General features: G+C 40.1%; 1 protein-coding gene across 9 annotated transcripts in view; it reads left to right on the top strand.

Moving 5' to 3' along the window:
* Positions 1 to 90: 90 nt before the first annotated feature.
* Positions 91 to 11,442, top strand: part of Hnrnpc (heterogeneous nuclear ribonucleoprotein C) — a 29,082-nt gene continuing 17,730 nt past the window's right edge. For 3 of the 9 annotated variants that reach the window (XM_055621647.1, XM_055621646.1, XM_055621643.1), the window contains exons 1-2: positions 91 to 223; positions 5,829 to 5,854. The gene's annotated coding sequence lies outside the window, so the exon portion shown is untranslated. Of the gene's footprint in view, positions 224 to 5,828; positions 5,855 to 6,381; positions 6,550 to 11,442 lie in introns of those variants that run through there. The other 6 variants (XM_055621652.1, XM_055621650.1, XM_055621649.1 and 3 more) reach the window with 4 other exon arrangements.

Below are 11,442 nucleotides of genomic sequence, written 5' to 3'. Positions count from 1 at the left end.
CTGTCTAATTAGGAGCCGGAGCGAGAAAAGTCACAGCCAATAGGAACGCCCCCGGGAGCGGGGCGGGGGCTGGATCTTCGCCTCGGCGGCAGAGGAGCTCGGGGGCCATTTTGTGAAGAGACGGAGAGCGAACGGTCGTGTGCTCCCTGCTTGCTGTAGCCTCGGCGTCTCGACACAGACCCGAAGTAGGAGAGGCAGCCTCTTCTCTCTCTCCTTCTTCTTGGTAAGCGGAGGGGGCGAGTGCAGGGGAGGCGCTGGGCTCCTGGGCCCCGCGACGGGGTTCGGGAGAGAAAACGGCCTCGCGGCGGAAACCGAGCCCGCGTTTGTTCCCTTGCGTTGGGATCGGGTCTGAGGCGGGAGGCAGCAGGCCTCGGCTCTGGCGCAGGCCCAGCCTGGTGACCTCTAGGCCGCAGTCGGCACGGAAAACACCGTGTCTGCGCGCTCGTGTCTAACGGTTGCTTTCGTTTCCCTCGCCCACTAGGACTCCATGCGGGGAGCGTGAAGGCGGAGAAGGAAATGCTTGCTAACCTAATGGGAGTGACTGTCCTAACTGATTCTGTTATTGTCTTCTAAGTTGAACGTCGGGCGGAGGTGGGGGAGCGGTACCGTCCTGGTGTATCGCTGGAAGCTTCTCAGTTCCGGGCGGGCCACATGGCCTCTGAACCGCGCGTTAACAATAGATTGAGGAGTCGTTACCCCCCCCCCCCCCGGAATAAATGCTAAAAGTCGGAGTGTTTGTAAGAGGAAGTGCCGAAGATTAATTGCAGTTGGCAATAATTACAGCTTTTTATCTGCAGGTTGCAAATCACTTGAAATACATAAGTTAGTGGGAACTTTGCCTGAGGTAGGTATTGCTGTCTTAGAAGCGAGGCGTAAAAGTGATTGACAGGATCATACTAAGTCAGTGGTAGAGCAACTAAGATATTTTTAGGCGGCTCAAGAATTTTCAGTGAGTTACTGGAATACTATGTACAAAAAGAGAGTTGATCCGGGTGATGGTGGCTCACGCCTTTAATCCAAGCACTCAGGAGGCAGAGGCAGGTGGATCTCTGATTTCGAGGGCATCCAGGGCTACAAAGAGAAACCCTGTTTCCGAAATAAACAAACAAAAAGATTGAATTTTTAGAGAGAGCTGACAAAGAAATTAAATGTAACGGAAATTTCCAAGCTGGACTTGGGAAAAATAATTAAAAGGGAGGGTAGTGGTTTCTGGATAGTCTGGTATTAGTCCTATCTATCTAAAGTTAAAGCAGAAAAGCAGTTTGCAGCTAGGTGTGTTAGTGCAGGCCTGTAATCCTTGAACTCGAGAGGCTTTTAAGACAGGAGGATTGATAACCATTGCAAAGCAGTCCAGGACTGCATAGTTTAAAAACAAAACAGTTGCTCTCTTGTAGAAGTTGAGTTCCTGTCAGTGTAGTCCAGTGGTAGTGCTTAGGATTCAAGCTGACCTGGATTCATTCCCCAGCATTAATAGTGCTGTTGTGTCATAATTAACTGGGAGTTATTAAGTAAATTTATGATAAATGTCGGGCATGCCGACACGACACACCCCTTTAAACTCAGCACTTGGGAGGCAAGCTGATCTGAATTCAAGGCCAGCCTTGTCTTCAGAGTGAGTTCTATGACAGCCAGGGAAATCTATCTTGAAAAATGAAAAAATTGGTTTGTCTAATTCACAAAAATAACGGTACTGAGCTTAGTTTAAACTATACACATTTAATCTTTAAGCATATGTGACAGAATGTTCAATGGCCTAATCCTGTAATTTGAGCACGACGATAGAGGTAGGAAGAGAGTTCAAGGCCATCCTTGGTATATATTGCAAGTTTAAGTCCAGCTTGAAGTATGTTAGACCTTGTCTTTAAAAACAAAAGCAGAGGTCAAAAAACCAAAAAAATTTAGGGCTCCTACTTGTAAGGTACAAACATGTGCCTAAGAGTAGTGTTTTGCCTTGGTAAACTGTGGGACATGCAGTAAGGAATAAATAGGAAGTTTTCCATCAGAAATACTGTTGTAAATAAATGTAAGAGGTTAGTATGCAAAATTAGTTGAAACGTGTCCTCCTTTAAGTGTTACAAACTTAGGCTAAGCCTGGTGGTACGACCCTTCAGTCTTGGCAAAACAGGCTGATTTCTTGTAACATTGAGGCCACCAAGGCCTGGTGAAACCTTGTCTGATCCTCCTACAGATATTTGAAAGTGTTGTAGGTGATTTCTCATCTAAATGAACATTGATAGCATTTCTGATTTTACTAGAGAGGAAGAGGTTAAAATTGACCTAAGTTGCAAGTTTTGGGTCTTGTCATTTGCCATGGTCAAGCTATCTTCAGAAATGCTTGGTAGTGGTTACCATTCTTTCTGTAGAGAAATACTGTTTGAAATTTGATCTCTAGAAGGATTGGCTTATGATGGGAGTGGCTGTTACAAGCAAGCAAGGATTATATTCTCAAGTAGTTCATTATAGTCTTAAAAAAGATTATGTTTAATGGAGAGTGAGTTATTAACTAGGGAGTGTAACAGTTGAAAAATAATCTTGGCCTAAGTAAAAACTGTATTTTATGTTAATCTTACCATAGTAAGTTAAGCTTCTAGATTCTTTTTTGAGCTATACAACAAGGGGACTTAGACTACCTACTTTAATTTTTAACATGTCATTGTTGAAAGAAGCCGACAAAATATGCAAAAGTTGTCCCCCCCCCCCCCAGTTTCCTAAATTATTACCCAACACTTGGGAAGAAGCAGGCAGATGTGAGTTGGAGGCCACTTCGCCCTAAAAAGCCAAACTCACCGTGTAGTCCAGGCCAGCCACTGTTAACATGAGATCCTGTGTCCACTAGTTACTGCTATTTACTACCTTACGACTATCAACAGTCAAGTAAGCTTACCTAGTATTTGTTTTTAGCATTATATACTTACACCTCAACTTTCATTGGAAGGTTTCTGTCCCGTCCCCCCCCCCCCCCTTGTTTTTGAGACGGTTTTTCTGTGTAGACCAGGCTGGGTTTGAACTCAAAAAGATGCTCCTGCCTATGCCTCCTGAGTGCTGGGATTAGAGGCATGCCCCACCACCACCCGGCTGGTTTATAGTTCTATATGAACTAGATTTACTGAAGAATTAGCTGGTAAAAAACAACTTTCAGTTATAGCAAAGCTATGCATGTGTTTTCTTAAAGATTTTGAAAAGCTACATTGAGTAGGAATTCCTGGTTAACAAGTTCGGTTCTCAAAAGACAAAAGCTGATAGAATCAGAGGCCTGATTATTAGTGAAAACACACTGCTGGGCTCTTCACCATTTTCTAATTTAGTCATGTGGTTCTCTAGATTTTCTGCATTTTTAATAAGTACCACATGATGATTCTTGACTCATTTCAAGTAACTGTTAGAAGAGCTTATCCAACCCTTAGTGGGAGTTTTGACAGCTTTTTTTTTTTAATTCTGTGTATGAGTACTTGCATGAATGAATGTATAATATGTGTGTGTCTGCTGGACATGTAGGCCAGAAAGAAAACAGAATCCCCTGAAACTGGAATTAGGTTGTGAGCTACCTTGTGGATGCTGGGAATCAAAGCTAGAACCTTTGTAAGGGCAATGAGTGCTCTTATTGCTGCACCATCTTTCCACTCTTTATTGCAAAAACACTTTGCCTTTTTAAAAAGTAGCAGTAGTTTACTAGTTTGATATCTTAAGTGAGATAACTTGTTGATATGAGACATGTAATGTTTGCTGTTTTGTTTTTTGTTTTTTCCCCAGACAGGGTCTCTTATGTTGCTTGATGCTCTGGTTGTTCTGGAACTCACTATGTAGACCAGGCTGGCTGCCAACCAGAGATCCACCTGCCTCTGCCTCCTTAGTGTTGGGACTGAAGGTGTGCACAACTGCTTTTACACCTATGTCTTGTATATGCACTAAGGATTTTTTTTTTTCTTTCTTTCAAGACAGGGTTTCTTTGTGTAGCACTGACTGTCCTGGACTCACTTTGTATATAGACCAGGCTGGCCTCAAGCTCACAGAGCTCTGCCTGCCTCTCTCCTGAATGCTGGGACTAAAGGCTTGTGCCACCACCTTCCAGCTTCCCCCCTCTCAGGCAAACATCCAAAAGATTTTGGTTTCAGGGTAGTAGTGCCAAATAAGAGTTTTTTGTTACAATAGCTCTAAAATACACATACCTTCTTTCCCCCCTCCCCCTCCAGGGTTTCGCTTTGTAGCCTTCGCTGTCCTGGATTCACTTTGTAGACCTACTTGCCTCTGCAGGGAGTACAGTCCTGTGCGACCTTGACAAGCACGGATAACTTTTAAATGTAAATGTTCTACCCAGAAACTTACTCTGCAGTTTTTATGTTTATATAAGCTTGGCTATTTGAAATTGACACATAGTCTTAAGAGTTTACAGTACTTTGTTGGAAGTCTTTGGTGTATTTAAATAAGTATTTTCTTGACTAATACTTTTTAAATGTTAAGTTTAGAATTTTAACTTAGGTGAAAATTTAAGGGATAATAAGGCCTCATGTCTTAATGAAATGGGAATGCAACCAAGCCTTGTTTGTTTGTACAATGAGTAAATGCTAACTGCGATTCTTTTTCTTTAGCTGAAGAAACCACCAGTTTTTGTCATGTACATTATTTCAGTTTTACAGTATGTGTCAGATTCTTCATACCTTGGGGTTAGATATACTAGATGAGATTTTAAAAATGAAACACAAATCCATAAGGGCACAATTTTTATTAACTGTTTCATTATATAAACTATTCATGGACACTTCTTCGATCTGTATGGCTTTTCTGTTGGTGATGATGAATAAAAAGGGCTGGCTCCTTAGAACATCTTTCACTCTGTAGAACCTTGTCAAAGTCTTGTGGTCTTTCACTCTTTGAGAATAGATAGATGGAGTCCCCTTTAGTGTAAATCTCCATGGTAGACCATTCACCTTCAATCTGTATTAGTCATAGGAAGAAAACCACACTGCCTTAGATTAGAAGCCCATGAATCTGTTTGACCGTTACTCACTTCATCTCCATTTGTTGGCCTGGTTTTTCTATATTTTTGTTTCCCAAACTGCTTATTACAAAGCAAACATTCAAATGTATATTTTATCAGTCCCCTTAAAGGGGATAGACTTAAGTTAATTAACTTCAGCCACATACTGATGTTGGTTAATTGTAAAACAGTCACTAATAGAAGTGATTTTCTAAAGGCTCTCTCCGTCCCAGTGAAATGTTAATGCTTTACCAAAATGTGTTAGATGTAACAGACAGTTTTCTGTCTTGGGTTTAGGGCACATTTCTGAGGAACTATGACTCAATCTGTCCCTTCTCCTTTCACAGGGCAGCAAGGCGAACCCCATCCTTACTCACTGGAGCTCAGCTTTGATTTTTTTAACTTCCCTTCCCCACCTTTCCAGAACACACACATTCCCGTTCCAAAATTGATTTTAAACATACTGATGCAACTTGGTGTGCACTACAGCAAATATACAGGTGTTTTTTTAAAAATTATTTCCCAAGAAAACAAAAACAAAACAAACAAACAAACGGGACCTGGATTTAAAATGTAATTTTTAAAATTTCTATTTCTATTTTTTCTGCAGCAGTTGGGTTAGAGGAGGAGCCTTTTAGCCTCATAAACTGACCTCTCTACTTCCTCGTGTATTTTTAAGATTAATTGATGATGTGGAAAGGGCTTTGTTATTTGTCTGCTATTGAGAACATTACCCTTGCGGTTTTTGTGGAAACTGCTTTTGGAAAAGAAAAGAAATGAACTTTACTGACTTGACATTTTTAGACCTCCCGTTTTTCTAATCTGGGCTATTTTTATTTTTGTTTTTTTACAGTGAGATTTTTTTGATCTTCAGCTACAGTAAGTTATTACAAATTTTTTTTTACATTTTTCCTGACTTTCGCTGGTTTCCTTTTTATTGTTGTTACTTACTAGTTATTTATTATTATTATTATTATTATACTTATAATGGTGATGATGATGATGATAATGATGATTTTTAACCGGATTAAAGTGGAGTTTTTCTGAATGTTAAGATTTCTTCAGCCTCCTGATTGACTTTGGAGTTTTGGGAGAGAAAGTGAAGGTGTTAGCATTTTTAAGTAGTTTGATCACATAAACCTTTTCTCTCCCAACCCCACCCTTGCCCTCAACCCCTTCCCCACACTGGAAATAATTTTACTGGCTGTTAAGTCTTTGACCTTATTTTTCCTGATCTTTAACTTAACTGTTTTAGAGCATCTCTGGACGTCTGTATTTTTAATTTTTTTTATTTTTATTTTTTTTCTTTTTAATCTTTCATTTGTTAAAATTTTTAAACTGTGCTGCAATAAAATGTGTGTGGTACTATTTAACACCTATAATGGTGATGGCATTTTCCCAAAAAGCCATCTTCCTACTGTTTCCCTTGAAATCCCATCCTGCTTTTCCTGTACACTACCCCTCACAAACCACAAGCCGCAGCAACATGGATGCCCAGCCTGGAGCAGCATCAGCCAGGATGACCTGAAGCCAGGGGGGCCTTCGGAACAGATGTACACCCTTCCTGGGTGATGGTAAGAGGTGTGAGGTCCACTTGGTTTCATTGCAAAGACTAGGAAAATAGACTCATTTAATTTTAGTTGATGTATAGGTAGAGCCCCAGAAGTGCTTCCATCTAAACAGTTCTTTCTCAGGCTATCAGTAAACTGTTTAGAGTATAATCTTTGGGATCTGAGCATATAGCTTAGCAGACAGTGCCTAGTATGCATAAGGGCCTTGAGTTTTGATTCATGGCACTCTATAAACTGGGCCTGGTGACAGCCACATCTATGACCCATGGAAGAGTATAAAAAATTCAGGGTATTTGAGTTATGTAGTTTGAGGCCATCCTGGAATACATGAGACCTTGCCTCAAAAGAAAATTAAATCTGGAAATCCAGTTTTGGGTTATTAATATGAATACTTATATGGTGGCAAATGCCCATAATGACAGTACTCGAGGTTGAAATAGTTTGAGGCTATTGTGACACTGAAAACAAATCCCATGGATCCAATCATAAATACAGTAATACCCACAAGCATCAAAATGCTGTTACAGAGGACTTTAAGAATTTGAAGATAGGGTTTTTAAAGCTTAAAATAAAATAGAAAGATCTCTTTAATTCTATATCCACATCAACTGAGATGTCCAGTGATGACTTGAAGCACTGTTAACAGTTCCTAACCTTCTAGAGTGGTGTAAAGGAATGAATCTGGAAAACAGTGGTTAATGAGGACATAGCTAGCTGGAATTAAGAAAATTTATTTTATTATTTTTTTTTAAAGATAAGGTCTCTAAATAGCCCTGGCTGTTCTAGAACTCACTATGTAGATCAGGCTGGCCTAAAACGCAGATCTGTCTGCTTTTGTTTCCCAAGTGCTGGAATTAAAGGCAAACACCACCATATCTGGCCTTGGTAACAATTTTAGAGTTAAGTTCCAATCTGGGAAAAGTGCTGTGACATTTGGGTATATCATGCCCTCTGATAGGTGAAAAGCAAAATCTAGGTCAAATGAGCATCAAAGAAATAATGGAACATTAAAGCAGAAACTTCAGGGGTCTGGAAAAGGAATGAAATATTTTAGCCAGGCACAGTGGCGCATACCTGTAATCATTCTGGGAAGCAGAGGCAGGTGGATCTCTGAGTTTAAGGCCAGCCTGGTTTACAGTCCTGGACAGCTGGCCTAGGCTGCACAGAGAAACCCAGTCTTATTAAAAGTATTGATATTTTATATAAAATTTATCTTTTATTCTGTCTTGTGTTGCAGCTGCTTATATTATTGATTTCTTGTTCTATGAGTTCATTTTTTTTTTTTTTTTTTAGGATTATGCTTTTTTTGTTTGAGGGATCAGGTGCCTGATGAGAACCTCTTAGCCTGCTCATTGGTGACAGATGGGAGTGAGGAATGATGCCATATGATGAGATTTATGCACAGTTCTGGAGAATGCAGTAGTGGTTGAGGTATCAGGAGGCCAGAGACTGTTTTCAGAGGAAGTGAACTGAATCTTAGGATAAAGCCAGATAAAACACTTACTCTGTGTTATAGAGTAAGTACATTTTTAAAAAAGATTATAGTGTTTTGCCTGCGTGCCAGAGGGTACCAGATCTCATATCTGATGATTGTGGCCACTGTGGTTGCTGGGAGTTGAACTCAGTACCTTTGAAAGAACAGCCTTTTAACCTCTGAGCCATTTCTCCAGCCCATGGAGTACATTTTTAAACAGCCAGTGAATGCTAAAGTAGGAAGTGACGAGAAATTTTCATTTTTAGAAATTAAATGAGTAGGCATGTGTGCATGTCTGTTGCCATGTGCATGCCTGGTGCTCTCGGGGACCAGAAAGTGGCATTAGATCACCCTAGAACTGCAGTTACAATTTTAAGCTGCCGTGTGGGTGAATGGTTGATGTCTGTTACTATGAATACAGTGGTCTATTTTTCAATCCTCATTTCACTTGGCCTTTATCATTTATCTAACTAAGCCAGTGGTTCTCAATGCTGCAACCCTTTAATACAGTGGTTGTGGTGATCCCACAATCATAAAAAGTATTTTGTTGTTAATTCATAGCTGTAATTTTTGCTACTGTTGCCATAATGGAAATTCTGATGTGCAGAATATCAGATGTAATTCCTGTGAGGATCATAACAATAGGTTGAGAACCAGTGATCTAAGCTGTTGTGAAGTTTTTGAGACAGGGTTTTTCTGTGTAGCCTTGGCTGTCCTATTTTTGTAGACCAGGCTGGCCTTGAACTCACAGTTCCACCTGCCTCTGCTTCCCCAAGTGCTGGATTACAGGTGTGTTCCACCATGCCTGGCTGGCTCATCGTGAAGTTTCTTAACTCTTTCTGTCCTTGTTCTGTACTCATTCTGTGAGTTATGTCAGTCCTATGATTTTTGTATATTTGAAGTGATTGCTGTCATATTTATTTGAAGTTGACAGTATGGACTTTTTCTCTTATAGATTTGTGTCTAGTCAGTTGCTTATGTGGTAGGTTCACTTGAATATTACCCATACCAACTTCAAGGAGGATGTGTTGACTCACTTGTCATGCAGGGCCAGAATTGCCACCCTGTTTTCAAAGTCAGCCTGGTGGCCTACAGTGTGAGACTCTCATAAGAAAACAATTACTACAAAGACAGACTATCTAGACTTCTTCAAATTGGTTTGTTTGGATGTCTTTGGTTCATCAAATACAGTTTTATTGTCACTTAGGCCAGACTGGTTACTTTTATTTTATTACTTTTATGTCATCAGGTTTTCATTTAAAACCATTTCTGCCATCTTGGTTCATGTCAGTTCTTCATTGTCTTTAGTGCATTTCAGTATAGACAACCATTTCTTTTTCTTTCTCCACACTAGTCTATTCTGAAGTGGCAGCTACATTGATTGTGCTTACCAAGCTGGGCTTGGTTATCATATATGTGTCTATAATCAGCACTTAGGTGCAGGCAGGCTGAAGAGCTGTGTGTAATTCGGAGTGATCTAGGGCTAAATGAAACCTGGCTCAAAAAATTTTTAGATTTATCATACATACAATGTTGTGTTTGCACATACACCTGCACACCAGAAGAGGGCACCAGATTTCATTATAGATGGTTGTGAGCCACCATGTGGTTGCTGGGAATTGAACTCATGACATGGAAGAGCAGCCAGTGCTCTTAGCTTCTGAGCCATCTCTTCAGCCTCTCAATTTTTTTTTAATGCATTAGTTACACATTTTGAGACATTTTAGTGTTTTTTTTTTTTTTATTGTTTTACAAGACAGGGTTTCTTTGTCTGTAGTCTGGCTGTCAAAGAGCTAAATCTGTAGACCTCAAACTCACACTGCCTGCCTCTGCCTCCCAGGTGCTGGGATTAAAGGCAAGGGGAATTGTCCAACTAGTGGATCCTTACTTTGGCACTAAAGTTAGAATTTTACTGTGACACCTTATCTGATCTTTTTCCCTTTTTCTTAATGTTAAGAGCTGAGCTCTGGTCATGTTAATGGTCTGACTATGTGGTCCTGGCTAGCCTGAAACTCATGTTAGACTTAGCTGGGTTTCTCTGCTTCTAGAATACTAGGGTGAAAGTTGTGTGCCTCCACTCATGGAATACTGGCCAGGGCCTAGAAAGATGGGTCAGCGGTTACAAACACTTGTTAATTCTGCAGAATACTAGGGTTCAGTTCTGAGTGTAGACATGGTAGTTCATAAGCACCTAAAACTCCAGTTCAAGGGGATTTGACGCCCTCTTTTGACCTCTGAGTTGAAGGCACTCAAGTGGTATTCTTACATGCACTCATAAAATACAGATTAAAAAAAAACTGGCTAGTTCTGCTCTGGGGTCTTGACATTTTTACTTTTATTCATATTAGATTCCTTAGTTTTTGTTTTTATTTTAGGCTTATAAAAGCCTAAACTTTTATTCAGTAGCTACAGTGTCTTGATTTACTTACTTCTTACCCATTTTGTACAAAAGATTTTAAGATTTATGTGTGTGCACTTGTTCCTGCACCCATTGAGTCCAAAAGAGTGCATTGGATATTTTGGAGCTAGAGTTAAAGGTTTATGAGCCACATTATCTGGGTTTTAGGGTCTGAACTCAAAATAAGAGCACTTGTTCTTGCAGAAGATTTAGCTCCAGTTCCTAGCAGTTTCATAGTGGCTAATAACCATAATTCCAGTTCCAGAGGATCTTCCACTAGGTACTAAGTATGCACATACATGCAGGCAAAACACCTGTATACACTTGAAAAATGAGAAAGTAGTTGGTTGGACAGGCATAATCTTTAATACCTACATACGACAGGCATAATCTTTAATAACCTACATACGACAAAGGCAGGTGGATCTCAGTTTCAGAAGGCCAGCCTTATCTAGAGTGATATTTGTCTTTGGAAAAAAAAAAAACAAAATAAACAAAAATGACTGGTGATATTTTGTTTGTTTTGAGACAGGGTTTCTCTGTAGCCTTGTCTGTCATGGACTCACTTTGTAAACCAGGCTGGCCTTGAATTCACAGAGATCCTGCCTCTGCCTCCATGACAACTGGGATTACAGCGTTTGCCACCATGCCCAGCTGTGTGTGTGTGTGTGTGTGTGTGTGTGTGTGTGTGTGTGTGTTTAATTGTTAATATTACAGTTTGACCAACCAAAAATATACCGCCAGGTTTCTTTTTAGATTAACTGGCATGGGGAGAAATGGTTCAGTGGTTAAGAGCTCAGCTGATCTGCCAGAAGATACAGGTTCAAATCTCAGCACCCACTAGACAGTTCACAGTTGACTGTAACTTCAATTCCAGTGAATTCAACACCCTCGCACCAATGTATGTTTAAAAAAAGAAAAGACATTCTTACAAATTTAAGCTGGCTAATATTTTATGAGTATATTTTAAACAATTCTCCTTAGTACTCTTAATAACATTAAGAGTAATATAATGTGAAGATGA

This window comes from Psammomys obesus, unplaced genomic scaffold (genome assembly GCF_907164565.1).
Source record: "Psammomys obesus unplaced genomic scaffold, mPsaObe1.curated_primary_1811, whole genome shotgun sequence".
Taxonomy (NCBI): Eukaryota; Metazoa; Chordata; class Mammalia; order Rodentia; family Muridae; genus Psammomys; species Psammomys obesus.
This window is presented reverse-complemented; position numbering and strand designations above follow the sequence as displayed.